Source organism: Panthera uncia, chromosome B4, assembly GCF_023721935.1.
Source record: "Panthera uncia isolate 11264 chromosome B4, Puncia_PCG_1.0, whole genome shotgun sequence".
Classification (NCBI taxonomy): Eukaryota; Metazoa; Chordata; class Mammalia; order Carnivora; family Felidae; genus Panthera; species Panthera uncia.
The window spans coordinates 33,593,421-33,607,071 of NC_064809.1; the positions used below are offsets into that span (position 1 = coordinate 33,593,421).

Here is a 13,651-nt window from a genome sequence, read left to right on the forward strand (position 1 = left end):
CTCTGTGCTGACAGCTCAGAGCCTGGAGCCTGTTTCAGATTCTGTGTCTCCCTCTCTCTCTGCCCCTCCCCCACTCATGCTCTGTCTCTCTCTGTCTCAAAAATAAACATTAAATAAAAATTAAAACAACCTTGAAAAAAAAAAAGAGTAGGGGCGTTGCCTTAACTATAGTAGGCCCTAATGCAAAGTCATAATAAAAACCATGCAATATGGGTAGAAGGACCAGCAGACTGATGGGACCCCGAAAAAAGCATTCAGAGGGACCGTGGAAACTCAGGTTGTGATTAAGGAGGCCCTATGAATCAATAGGAGAGATGAATTGTTTTTGCAGATGTTTGGCAAATGGGCTCACTGTATAGACAAAATGAAAGTAGTTTCCTGTTGTAACACTATGTGTAAAAATAAACTTGGGATGAATTAAAGACCAAAATTAAAAAATAAAACTACAGATTTATAAAATAGAGAAAATGTAGGAGAATATCTTTGACCTATAGAGAAAGGACTTCTTCCCCGCCCCCAGTTTTATTGAGATATAACTGATACAAAACATTGTGGTAGTTTAAGATACACAACAATGATTTGATATGTGTATATATTGTGACATGATCACCACTGTTTAGCTAACATCCATCATCTCACATAGTTACAATTTTTTTCTTGTGATGAGAACTAAGACCTACTCCCTTAGCAACTTTCAAATATACAATACAGTGTTGTTAACTAGAATCACCGTGCTGGACATGACATCCCCAGGATTTATGTATCTTATAACTAGAAGTTTGTACCTTTTGACCCTCTTCACACATTTCACCCAACCCTGACCCCCTGCCTCTGTTTCTGTGAGTTCAGGTTTTGGGGGGCTTTTTTAGACTCCACATGTGAGATCATACAGTATTTGTCTTTCTCTGACTCATCTCACTTAGCATAATGCCCTCAAAGTCTATCCATGTTGTTGGAAACAGCAGGATTTTATTTTTTTTTTATGGTGAGCAAGAGTCCAATGTGTATGTGGGGTGTGTGTGTGTGGATTTTTGTCACATTTTCTTCATCTATTCATGTCAATGGACACGTAGATGTTTTCATGTCTTGGCTATTGTATATAATGCTGCAGTGAACACATGGGTGCAGATATCCCTTTGCGATAGTGATTTCATTCCCTTTGGATAAATGCCCAGAATTGGGATTGCTGGATCATAGAGTAGTTCTATTTTTAATTTTTTTTTTATTTCTTTTATTTATTTATTTTTTTATTTAGAGAGAGCACGTGAGCAGGGAAGAGGTGCAGAAGGAGACAGCAAATCTCAAGCAGACTCCATGTTGAGCATGGACAACAAATCTCAAGCAGACTCAGCATGGAGCCGGACCCAGGGCTCAATCCCTGGGACACTGGGATCATGACCTGAGCTGAAATCAAGAGTCAGATGCTTAACCAACTGAGCCACCCAGGTGGCCCCTATTTTTAATTTAAAAAATTTTGTTAACATTTATTTTTGAGAGAGTGTGAGCAGGGGAGGGGCAGAGAGAGGGAGACACAGAATCCGAAGCAGTCTCCAGGCTCCGAGCTGTCAGCACAGAGCCCAACGCGGGGCTCAAACTCACGAACCATGAGATCGTGACCTGAGCTGAAGTCGGACGCTTAACTGACTGAGCCACCCAGGTGCTCCAATTGTTTTGAAGAACCTCCATACTGTTTTCTATAATGGCTGTATTCCCACTGATAGTGCACAAGGGTTCCCTTCTCTCCACATCTTCAACAGCATTTATCTCGTCTTTTTGATGATAACCATTCTAATGGATGTGAGGTGATATTTCATTGTAGTTTTTATTTGAATTATTTGATTGGTGATGTTAAGCACTTTTTAATCTATCTTTTGGCCATTTGTACATATTCTTTGGAAAAATGGCTAACTTCCTCCACCCATTTTTAAATCAGATTGTTTATGGGTTCATTATATATTATATATATATTTTATATATTTATATATTTTAGATAGTAACCCCTAATCAGATATATGATTTGAAAATATTTTCTCTCATTCTGTGGGTTGCCTTTTCATTTTGCTGATAATTTTCTTTGCTGTGCAGAAGCTTTTCAGTTTGATGTAGTCCCACTTACATATTTTTTGTTTTTGTTTTTGTTGCCTTTGCTTTCTGTATCAAATGCAAAAAGTCGTTGCCAAGATCAATGTAGAGGAGCTTACTTCCTATGTTTTCTTCTAGGAATGTTATGGTTTCAGGTCTTACATTCAAGTCTTCAATCCATTTTTAGTTGATTTTTGTCCATGGGGTAAGATTGGGGTCCATTTTCATTCTCTTTCATGTAGAAAGACATGTGAAAATTCTCTTTCATGTGGAAATTAATTTTTTAATTTTTTTTTCAGGAGAAAGAGCATGCACAAGCAGAGGAGAGGGGTTACGGGAGAGGGAGGGGGAGAGAGAGTGAGAGAGAGAAAGAGAGAGAGAGAGAGAGAGAGAGAGAGAGAATCTTAAGCAGGTTCCACACTCAGCACAGAGCCCCTGGGATCATGACCTGAGCCGAAATGAAAAGTCAAACATTCAGCTGAGCCACCCAGGCACCCCCATTTTCCCTATACTTTTAATTCTACACTTTTTATTATCTTTTCCTCATTGAGTATTCTTGACTATTTTCTTGAAATTTAATTGATCGTATGTGTGAACTTATTTCTGGGCTCCCCTTTCTGTTCCATCAATCTGTGTGTCTTTATGCAAATACCATACTATTTTGATTACTGTAGCTTTGTAATATAGTTTGAAATCGGGGAGCATGATGCTTCCAGCTTTGTTCTTCTTTCTCAAGATTGCTTTGGCTAATCAGGGTCTTTTGTGGTTCCATACAAATTTTAGGATTTTTTTTTTCTATTTCTATAAAAAAATGCCATTGGAAAGGTACCTGGGTAACTCAGTCGTTAAGTGACCAGCCCTTGATTTTGGCTCAGGTCATGATCTCACGTTTGTGAGTTTGAGCCCCACACCAGGCTCTGTGCTGCCAGCGCAGAGCCTGCTTGGGATTTTCTCTCTCCTTCTGTCTCTGCCACTCCCCTGCTTACTCTCTCTCTCCAAATAAATAAGTAAACCTAAAAAAAATAATAAATAATAAAAATAATAATAATAAAATATTTTTAAAATGCTGTTGGAATTTTGGTAGAGATTGCATTGAATTTGTAGATTGCTTTGGTTAGTATGGCTATTTTAACAATATTAATTTTTCTTTTCTTTTTTTAAAAATGTTTATTTATTTTTGAGAGAGAGACAAGAGAAGAGACAGAGCACAAGCTGGGGATGGGCAGAGAGAGAGGGAGACACACAATCTGAAGCAGGCTCCAGGCTCTAAGCTCTGTCCGAGCTGCCAGCAGAGAGCCTGACGTGGGGCTCAAACTCAGAACTGCAAGATCATGACCTGAGCCAAAGTTGGATGCTCAACCAACTGAGCCACCCAGGTGCCCCAGTAATTTTTCTAATCCACGACCATAGAATATCTTTCCATTTATTTGTGCCTTCTTCAATTTCTTTCATCAATGTTCTACGGTTTTCGGAGTATAAATCTTCTAACTCCTTGGTTAAATTTATTCCTAGGTATTTTACCTCATGTTTTTACATTCTCAAAATGTAACAAATCAAACTACAAATTTAAACAATAGAAAAAATGTAGGAGAATATCTTTGTGACCTATGGGAAAAAAAGACTTCTTAAATTATACTTCAAAAGCACAGACTAAATAGGGGCACTTGGATGTCTCAGTTGAGCATCTGACTTGTGATTTCAGCTCAGGCCATGATCCCAAGGTCGTGGGATCAAACCCCCGCTTAAGATTCATTCTCTCTTGGGGTGTCTGGGTGGCTCAGTTAGTTAAGCATCCAACTTCAGCTGAGGTTATGATCTTATGGTTTGTGGGTTCGAGCCCCACGTGGGGCTCTGTGCTGACAACTCAGAGCCTGGAGCCTGCTTTGGATTCTGTGTCTTCCTCTCTCTCTGTCCCTCCCCTGCTTACTCTATCTCTTATAAATAAATAAATGTAAAGAAAAAATCTATTAAAAAAAAGAAGATTCATTCTCTCTCCCCTTCTACCCCTCTCCCCTGCTTGTACCTTCTCTATCTCTAAAATAAAAATAAATAAAATAAAAAAATAGAAAGCACAGACTAAAAGGGAAGAAATGGATGAATTTGAGAATTTTGTTTAATGCAGGATACCACAAAGTTAACAGGCCAAGAACAGATGGGAAGAATTTGTAATGTCTAAAACAAATAAGGGGCCTAGTATGTCAGATACCTGAGGAACTCCTGCAAACTAATAAGAAAAGGATAAGAACCCAATGGATACATGGGCAAAGGAGTAAACAGGTAAATTACCAAAGCAGCGTTGAGGAAACAATGGTGCCCCCATCGTATCTCCTCTTCCTGGACACACACACACACACACAAAACTCTATTTCCTGGCTTCTTCGTCTGTAGCTATGTTGAGATCATGACATAGGCACTCCCACAGGGGATGTGAGTGGGAAGGCTGTGCAGCTCCTGCTGAGTCAGTCAGGAGTGAGCTCTGCACACTGTGTCCCTGTGTCTTTGCCAGTAGAAGTGAAGAACTCGTGACAGCAGAGATCTCAGAAGGAGGGCTGCTTGGATCTTAGCATCACCTTGGGAGGAGGACCTCCGAGGAGAGCCACTTGACCCATGTCAGACTGCGCGAGAAATACATTTTTGAGATCTTAAGCTCCTGGGGTCTCCTAGTTTATCACTGCAGCACAGCTACTGTGGCAGTCACAGAGAAGCACTGCTCAGACCTGCCATCAACAAAAAGCTTGCTTGTCAGCTGCTAGAAGTTCAGTTAGCTGACAGCCTCCGGCTGCGTGGCTTTCAGACCCTGCCACAGAGGCCATGTGCTTCCCAAGCGTAAATGAGCATGGTGCGCCATTCTTTGCTCTGGAGCGACCTATTGGCATGGCTGTGACCTGATTAGATCTGCTTCATGGTCTGTCCAGTTCTGGTTCCTCCCCTGCTTCCTTTTACAGGGCTCAGACCTGTGTTGTGATCTGAAGGCTTTCCCTGTCCAGTCCTGCTTCTTCCTCTATCTTTCACAGACGTTATCTCCCCCGAAAAAACTTCTTGCTGTCCTGTTTCAGCGTCTGCTCCATGGAAGATTCAAATTGATACTTTTATCCTATCCTGAACAAGAATGCTCAGACTTATTGCTTATCATGGAACTATGGAAATGCACAAACAAAATAACAATGAGATATCACTTTATACCTATTAGATGAGCAAAATCAGCAACAAAGATCATGCCAAGTGTTGGTGAGGATGGAGGGAAACAGGAGCAACAGGCCCTCCTGGTGGGAATGTAGAGAAGAACAACCAGTGGGGAGAGCGGCTGTGAGTACTCGGTCAATTTACCCATATGCCCACCCTGTGACCAGTAATTCTGTTCCCAGCGGGCTCTCTAAAAAATTCTCACTCAGGGGCAGCTGGGTGGCTCAACCGGTTAAGTGTCAGACTTCGACTCAGGTCATGACCTCGCAGTTCATGAATTCGAGCCCGTCAGGCTCTGTGCTAACAGCACAGACCCCACTTCGGATCCCTGTCCCCCCTCTCTCTGCACCTCTCCCACTTGTTCTCTCCCTCTCTCTCTCTCTCCCTACAAAAAAAAAAAAAAAAAAAAAAAAAAAAAAAATCCTCATTCAGGCACATAGGGACCATATTTGAAGATGTTCATTTGAGTGTTATTTATCACAGCAGCAAGTTGGAGGCAATTTGGGGTTTGCAAATATGTGGGAGCGGATGAGCAAAATGTGGGGGATGCCCACAGTGGAGTACTCTGTGGCACTTAGAAGTGACACACATGGAAACATGGAGGGATCTTGCAAATACTGTGTTGAGTGAGGAAAAAATGAGATCCACTATAATACGTACAAAACAACAGTATACTTTTTTTTTTACAAGACTTTATACAAACAAATGATATATGATACACATGTCATAAAGGCTGCCTCTGAGAGGGAAGTGACGCATATGGAAAGGGGGGGAAAAGAGAAGAAATAAATGAGAAACAACACAGGAGAGGGGACTGATGATGACCACACACTAAGAACTAAGGAGATGGGGGCACTTGGGTGGCTCAGCTGGTTAAGTGTCCAACTCTTGATTTCGGCTCAGGTCATGATCTCCCATCATGAGATCAAGCCCCATGTTGGGCTCTGTGCTGTGAGCACAGGGCCTGCTTGGGATTCTCTCTCTCACTCCCTCTCCCTCTGCCCCTCCCCCACTCACTCTCTCCCACTCTCTCGCTCTCTCTTTCAAAATAAATAAATAGACTTAAAAAACAACAATGACAACAACAACAACAAAAACTAGGGAACATGATTCATCCAATGCAGTGCATTTGAGATATTTTAAAAAGAAGCATACAAGAAAAACATTCTTTATAAATAAATGACTTTTAATACAAGCTTACATAGTTCATATGTCCTCTGCTGGAGATCTGCTTTTTTTTTTTTAAGTTTATTTGTTTAAATAATCTCTACACCTAACGTGGGGCTTGAATTCATGACCCTGAGATCAACAGTTACACGCTCTTCTGACTGAGCCAGCCAGGTGCCCCTGGAGACTTGCTTTTTTGCATTAATCAAAGCACAGACAGGATTGGGGAAGGGGAAGCCAACAGGACTTTCTAAGATCCCTGAGATGTGCCATAGGGAGAGTAGTCTGTCTTCCTCCCTGATTCCACATGAGATAGAGTAGATGTTATTTGGTTCATCTTCCCCAAACCAATTTTCAGCCCCGAGTTGTCTTCACACAAAAATACCTTGGGCATCTGGATGTCAGGTGGCCAGTAACCTCGATTTTCCAAATTCAGCCTTGAACAAGAAAGAGTATAAACAGTGCTTTAAACAAAGCTGTCACTGAGTCCCTCCCTATGAGCCCTGTGGACATACAAAGGGCTGTGCAGGTGTCTGAAGCTGGAGGGGTCCAGGCCTGGGTTGTTTTCCTGTGAGACTGGGTGTAGATTTGAGTATTACCTGCCCAGAGACAGAGCCTGGAAAGGTCAGGTCATAACAGTTTAGGGAGGCCCAATAGCACTCTGCCAGAGTCAGCCATCACCGAGTCCTGTCAGAAACAGCCTGCAAGGAGGTCTTCAGGGATTCAGGCCTGAGAAGGAGGGAAAGCTTTGAATTTTTCTAAAAAAAGGTGAGCTTTGCTCTTGACCTTGGAGCAGGATAAGACAGGTGTGACCTCCCCAGAACCAGAGGTTCCTTCCTGTGGTAAGGAACGTAGGCAGTAAAAGGGAAAGAAACCTAGCCCCCCCTGACTGGGTACAGGTGACTCACAGCTGAAGGTGGTGTGTTAGTTTGCCATGGCTGCCGTAACAGAATATGGCATACCTGGAGGCTTAAACAACAGAAACCAACTCTCTCACAATTATAGAGTAAGTCTAAGATCAAGGTTTCTTCTGAGGCCACTCTCCTTGGCTTATAGACAGCTGCCCTCTCCCTGTGTCTTCACATGGCCCTCACTCTCTGGGTGTCTGTGTCCTGATTTCTTCCCATAAGGATATCAGTCATATTGGATTAGGGCATACACCAATGGCTTCATTTCACCTTAACTACCTTCTTAAAGAGCCCATCTCCAAATATACTCACATTCTGAGAGAGTGGGAGGTTAGAGCTTCAACATATGAATTTGAGGAGAACACAATTCAGCCCAACAATGGGTTTCAGAAATAATCATTTTCAAACAGTATTCCTTAAAGATGTTTTTGAAAATGTTATCCTCTTTCTGTTGCAATAAAGGGAACTTAGAAAGGGGGTTGGGGAGGCGCCTGGGTGGCTCAATTGGTTAAGAGTCTGACTTCAGCTTAGGTCATGATCTCACAGTTCGTAGGTTCAAGTCCTACATCGGGTTCTATGCTGACAGCTCAGAGCCTGGACCCTGCTTCGGATTCTGTGTTTCCCTCTCTCTCTGTCCCTTAAAAAAACTAAAACAAAACAAAAAACAAAAAAAAAAAAAAGAAAGGGGGTTGGGGTTTCAGAGGAGGAGCGGCCCAGCAGCCGGAAGCAACAGTGAGAAGCCTCAGGAAAAAGTGAAACCTAGATCAGACTGCTTGCTTAGCTTCCTACATACTTTCAGGCAAAACCTCATTGTGTTTTGTGTTCTGTCTTCCTTACTAAGAGCATCATTCTTTCCAGTTTATTTGTGTATTTACTGTTTTATTTTTGAATTAAGGTATTATTTTTACATATGGTGCCGTTCACCTTTTAGTGTAGAATTCTATGAGTTTTGACAAAAGTATACAGTTGAGTAACAAACACTGCAATGAGGATATAGAAATATTCCACCCTTCCTGGCTTCCCTTAGCGTCCCTCCCCTTCCAGTGTCTGGCACCCAGTGCTATGTTTTCTGACCCTATAGTCTTGCCTTTTTGAGAAGCATCACATTCTCTGTTTTGTTTTTGTTTTGTTTTGTTTTGTTTTGTTTTGTTTTGTTTTAGACAGAGAGAGAGCATACAACCGGGTGAGAAAGGCAGGAGAGAGAGAATCTCAATCCCGATGTGGGGCTCAATCCCATTATCCTGCAATCATGACCCGAGCTGAAATTGAGTGTCAAAAGCTCTCTTAATTTATAAACAATGCTTACAGATTTTAAAGCCTAAAGCCTAAGGCACCCGGGTGGCTCAGTCAGGTGAGTGTCCGACTTCCGCTCAGGTTATGATCTTGAGGTTCATGAGTTTGAGCACCCCCATCCAAAGCCCCACTTTGGATCCTCTGTCCCCGCCCTCCCCCCCCCCCACCCCGCCAGCTGCCACTTCTCCAATCACGCTCTTTCTCTCTCTCTAAAAACAAAACAAAACAAAAAGCCCACAGCCTAATAAAAGCAGTGAATGAGAACTGGGGGATTGAAGCAGAGAGAAGCTACCCTGACTGCAAAAATCTAAATAGGAGATGCAAAGAATTTGGCAGCCAATTGGCATAAATCCCACCCTGCAGGACTATGTCAGTGGCCCCCTACAATGTTTAGGGTAAAATCCCAACTCCTCACCTAGCCTTCCCCCAAGCCTCCCTGCTGTCACCTGGCACTTCCTTCCCTCACCCACTACGCATCAGCTGCATCGGGCTCCTTCCGGTGGCTGCATGCTTGCAGTAGATGGCTTCCTGTGTCCAGAGTGCTCCTCCTCCTCCTGTCACATCTGCTCCCTTTTTTGACTTTCAGGCATCAGAGGACCAAGCTCATTAGCCACCCATTAGTCACTTGCCCTCGCAGTGCCCTGTTTAGTTTTCTGCATAACACCTAACAGCACCTGATGATTTTCTTGTTGACATAGTTATTCTACCTGTTGAGCACCCAGCAGTACCAAGCACTGTCTGGGGACCAAGACAAGAGTATAGATAGAACAAGTCCCTGTCCTCCTTGTGGAGCAAATCACTATGTAATATTTCAGGTTGTAATAGGTGCTGTGGAGGAAATAAAGCCAGGCCTAGGGAAAGCACAGAGGCCATTGGTATTGAGGGAGAATAATAAGGGGACAGTGGTAGGATTTGAGCTTAAAGAGGGTGCAGCTCATATGGGACTTTGGAAGCTATTGAAAAGACCTTGGGAAAACTTAGAGGACTCTAAAGAGTGGAGTGACACCATCTGACTTTTATAAAAGGAGGAAGAGTACAGGGAGTGCCTGTTAGGAGGCTATTGCAATGATAGAGGGAGATGGTGGCTTGGATCAGGGTGCTGGTGGTGCAGAGGTGAGCCAGAGGGGGGCGCGGAGCTGCTGGGATGCACACACACTGCTGGCGGAGTGCAGGATGGCACAGCCGCTCTGAAAAACTGGCTGTTTGTAATAAAGTTGCACATTCCTCAAGCCGGTGACCCAGCAGTGCCACTCCTAGGTATTACTCTCAAGAGAAGTGAAAACATACATACACGTATGTCTGTAGGACAACGTTTGTAGCAGCATTACCGTGCCCACGATATTTGGGGACGTCATGGATCAGCAAGCAGATGTACATCTGTGGAGAGGGAGCACAGAGGGCCGCCCAGAGCAAGAGCAGCATTTCACAGCACAGGAGGCCACGCTTGTGAAGATGACTGGAGGCCTGGAAAAGATGAAATTATGTTTAGGATCCTGTTTAAGGAGACAGAGAAGTATGTCATCCATCATTCAAAGTTTAGCGGTCAGAAGTGTTGAAGGTAATCGGAGAGTTGAGTAGTGTCAAGATGGGAAGGATTACCAGTTATATGCATTGGTTAGAACCTAAACTCCTCCTGAGCCTGGGAACTGCTTCTTGGGGAGCATACTGTGGCCTGATTGGTCCACATACAGAACGAGAAACACATTTACAGTCCTAGAAATGTACTTGTGGTGCTAAAGTATCGGTGGCAGAAGTGACTTATAGCTTAGGTAGGCCAGCTGCCCAAATGAGGGATGTCTGTATTGTCTGTGACACACAGCCTGGGCCCCTCCAACTCTAGCATGGCACTGTATCTTCCTTGGCAGGGAGAAAGCATCCAGCTGGCACTACCCATGTGTCATTTGTTCTCTGATCTCAGGTATCCTGTGCCTTCATAGCAGTCCTTATTGGAGGAAATCTATTTATTGGAAGAAACCTACTCTTGCTGAAACTTTATAGATTGTCCCCTTGATACCTCCTTCAGAGCCAAGATAAGCTGCACACAAAACCCAGGAATTTCATTTAAAGTTAGGTGCATCATAAGGTTGGGCTATCTTGAAGTGGTAATTGGTATGCCCCATTCTTTGTTTATAGAATTGTGAAATTAACCTCTATTGCTTTGGTTGCCAGAAACCTCAGAGACAGCCCCATTAAAAATATTACCTGGGGGGTGCCTGGGTGGTTCAGTCCATTAAGTGTCTGATTTTGGCTCAGGTCATGATCTCAGATTGGTGAGTTCAAGTCCCACAGTGGCTCTCTGATGTCAGTGTGGAGTCCACCTTTGGATCCTGTCTCCCTCTCTTTCTGCTCCCCCCCAACAATAAACATTTTAAAAATATTACTTGCTATTTATACTTTAATCACTTGGATATGCAGCTCTGATAAAAAAAAAAAGTTAACTTGAAATACAGATAACATTATCTAAATTTAACAAACTATTTTCTGTGATTTTCATTATAATAGTTTTTAGTGGTTGTAAAATTAATGCCACAGTCATTTTAGAAAAATTGGAAGATACGGGGCACCTGGGTGGCTCATTCAGTTAAGCATCCGACTTAGGCTCAGGTCATGATCTCACAGTTCGTTAAGTTTGACCCCAAGTTGGGCTCTGCACTGACAGCGTGGAGCCTGCTTGGGATTCCCTCTCTCTGCCTCTGTCTTTCTGCCCCTCTCCTACTAGCTCGCTCTCTCTCCCTCAAAATAAATAAATAAACTTTAAAAAAAAAAAAAGGAAAATTGGCTATGAGGAATTTATTCAGGTAGATTGCACTTATAAGTACTCTATCTGGGCTCCTGGGTAGATCAGTTGGTTAAGTATCTAACTCTTGGTTTCAGCTCAGGTCATGATCTCACAGTTTGTGAGTTTGAGCCCCATATCAGGCTCCGCACTGTCAGCTCAGATCCTGCTTGGGATTCTCTCTCTCTCTCTCTCTCTCTCTCTCTCAATCTGCCCCTCTCCCACGTGCTCTCTCTCAAAATAAATAAAAAAAATTAAAAGAAAAAAAAAAGAAGGGGTGCCTGGGTGGCTCAGTTGGTTAAGCCTCTGACTTAGGCTCAGGTCATGATCTTGCGGTTGGTTAGTTTGAACCCCATGTCTAGCTCTGTGCTGACAGCCAGAAGCCTAGAGCCTGCTTTGGATTCTGTGACTCCCTCTCTCTCTGCCCCTCCTCTGCCTCCACTCACCCTCTGTGTCTCTCTCTCAAAAATAAATAAACGTTAAAAACATTCTTAAAGAAAAACTGGAGAACAGAAGAAAGTGGGAAGTAAAATAAATCACTGATATTTTAAAAATATAACCTTGTGATGATTTTTGGTTTTATTTCCTCCTAGTCTTTTTTTTTTCTTTTTAAAAATTCAGTTCCTATTCCTTTGTTCAGGTGTAGCAACTTCCGTGACCCTACTTGATTTCTCATGCTTTTCAGAAACTTGCTTTCCCGTTTCTGTTTCTCTTTTGTTGGAGTCACGTGTGTTTCTCCTCTGGCTGTGCAGTTGTGGGGCTATCTGGACACATGGACTGGTGAATGGCTTCACGAGATTATTAGTGGGAACTACCACCCCCGAGGCCATTCCAAGACAGTCCGGGAGGATTCTAAAAGCAGTTCCACGCAAGGAACATTAGAAATTATCCCAGCATAGCCGGAATGAGTGGCCAACCTTCCCAGATAGCTACCTTGACATGGAGAACGGTGTGAAGATGGAAATGTTGCTATGTTGGGGCCATTGTATCATCGGCTGATGGGCCTAGCTGGAGTCAGGGTCCTCGCCCGGCTCCAGGCACCCCGGCTTTGGAACGAGCGCAACGCAAAAGCCTCCTGGCTTCCCAGGCCCCGCTCCGGCACCCCGCGGCTGAGCTTCACGGTAGCTGGAGGCTGGAGGCGGGCCGGGGGCGGGGCCAGCCGTGGCGGGCAGGCGGGCGGGGCCCGGGGCCGTGCCGGCGGGAAATAAAGGAAGTGGGCAAGCCGCGGCTGCGTACTCCGCGCGCCTGGGAGACTGCCTGGTCCCTGGTCTTTGGTCCCCGGCCCCCGCCGCCCGTCTCTTGGCTTCCTGCCGCGGCTGCTGGGTGAGTGAATAGCCCCCCTACCGCTCGCGTCCGTCTGCGCCAAGCTGCAAGTTTAGGAGCCTGTGCCTACCGGGTGCGGGGCTCGGTGCTCGCCGCCGGCCAGACCCTCCCAGGCACAGCCCCGCACCGCCTGCGGCTGAGGGTTGGAGCCGGAGGGCGAGAGTGGAGGCACGGGCTGCCAGGTGCCACTCCACCCGGAGCGCGCCGCGGGACCCCGCCTCGGGCAGCCCGCGGGACCCCAGGGTTAGAGCCTGCCGGCCCTCGGCACCCGGCGTCGGGTCAGCCTTTCACCCCGCCTGTCGACCGCCTGGGCCCCCCTCCTTGGGTCCTCGCGGCCCTGACACCGGCCGGAAGGACTCCCCCATCCCGCTCGGAGGAAGGAGGGGCTCAGGGGGAACCTGGAAAGCAGGAGGGGGGCCCCGTGCGCGGCTCCTTGATTCTCTCCTGTGGTCAGAGCGGTCCTCCCCTTGGGGAGGAGGCTGGATAAGGCTTTGTTGTCTCCTCTCCAAGCGAGTCTTCGGGTTTGGCCCTAGGCTTGTGGGGCCTTGGCCGGAGTGCGGTGGAGAGGATGGTGGGTGAGGACTTAAGACATCCTCTGCCCACGGTTCCGTTGACGGTTCTCAGTGAGACCAGCGGCTGCCGGTTCCAGCCTCCGAGCTGAGAAAACCGACGGGAAGGGACAGGTTCAGGTCACACACCTGTTCAGCACCAGATCCGGAGCCCAAATCCAGACACAGACCTTGGACTCTGGTCTAGGGCACTTTTCCCAGTGCCTGGCTGATTCCTGAGGCCAGAGAACCTTAGAACTGTTAGAAATTACATGCATATACTAGCTCGTGGTAGACATCAGTTTATTGAATGACTTAGTGACCCCAGGGGATTCTGGGAGAGCCCTAAAGCCCCCAGCTACCAAGTGGCT

General features: G+C 45.2%; 1 protein-coding gene across 1 annotated transcript in view; it reads left to right on the forward strand.

Moving 5' to 3' along the window:
* Positions 1–12,592: 12,592 nt before the first annotated feature.
* BID (BH3 interacting domain death agonist) overlaps positions 12,593–13,651 on the forward strand; it is a 33,048-nt gene continuing 31,989 nt past the window's right edge. The window contains exon 1 of the mRNA XM_049624838.1: positions 12,593–12,732. The gene's annotated coding sequence lies outside the window, so the exon portion shown is untranslated. The remainder of the gene's footprint in view (positions 12,733–13,651) is intronic.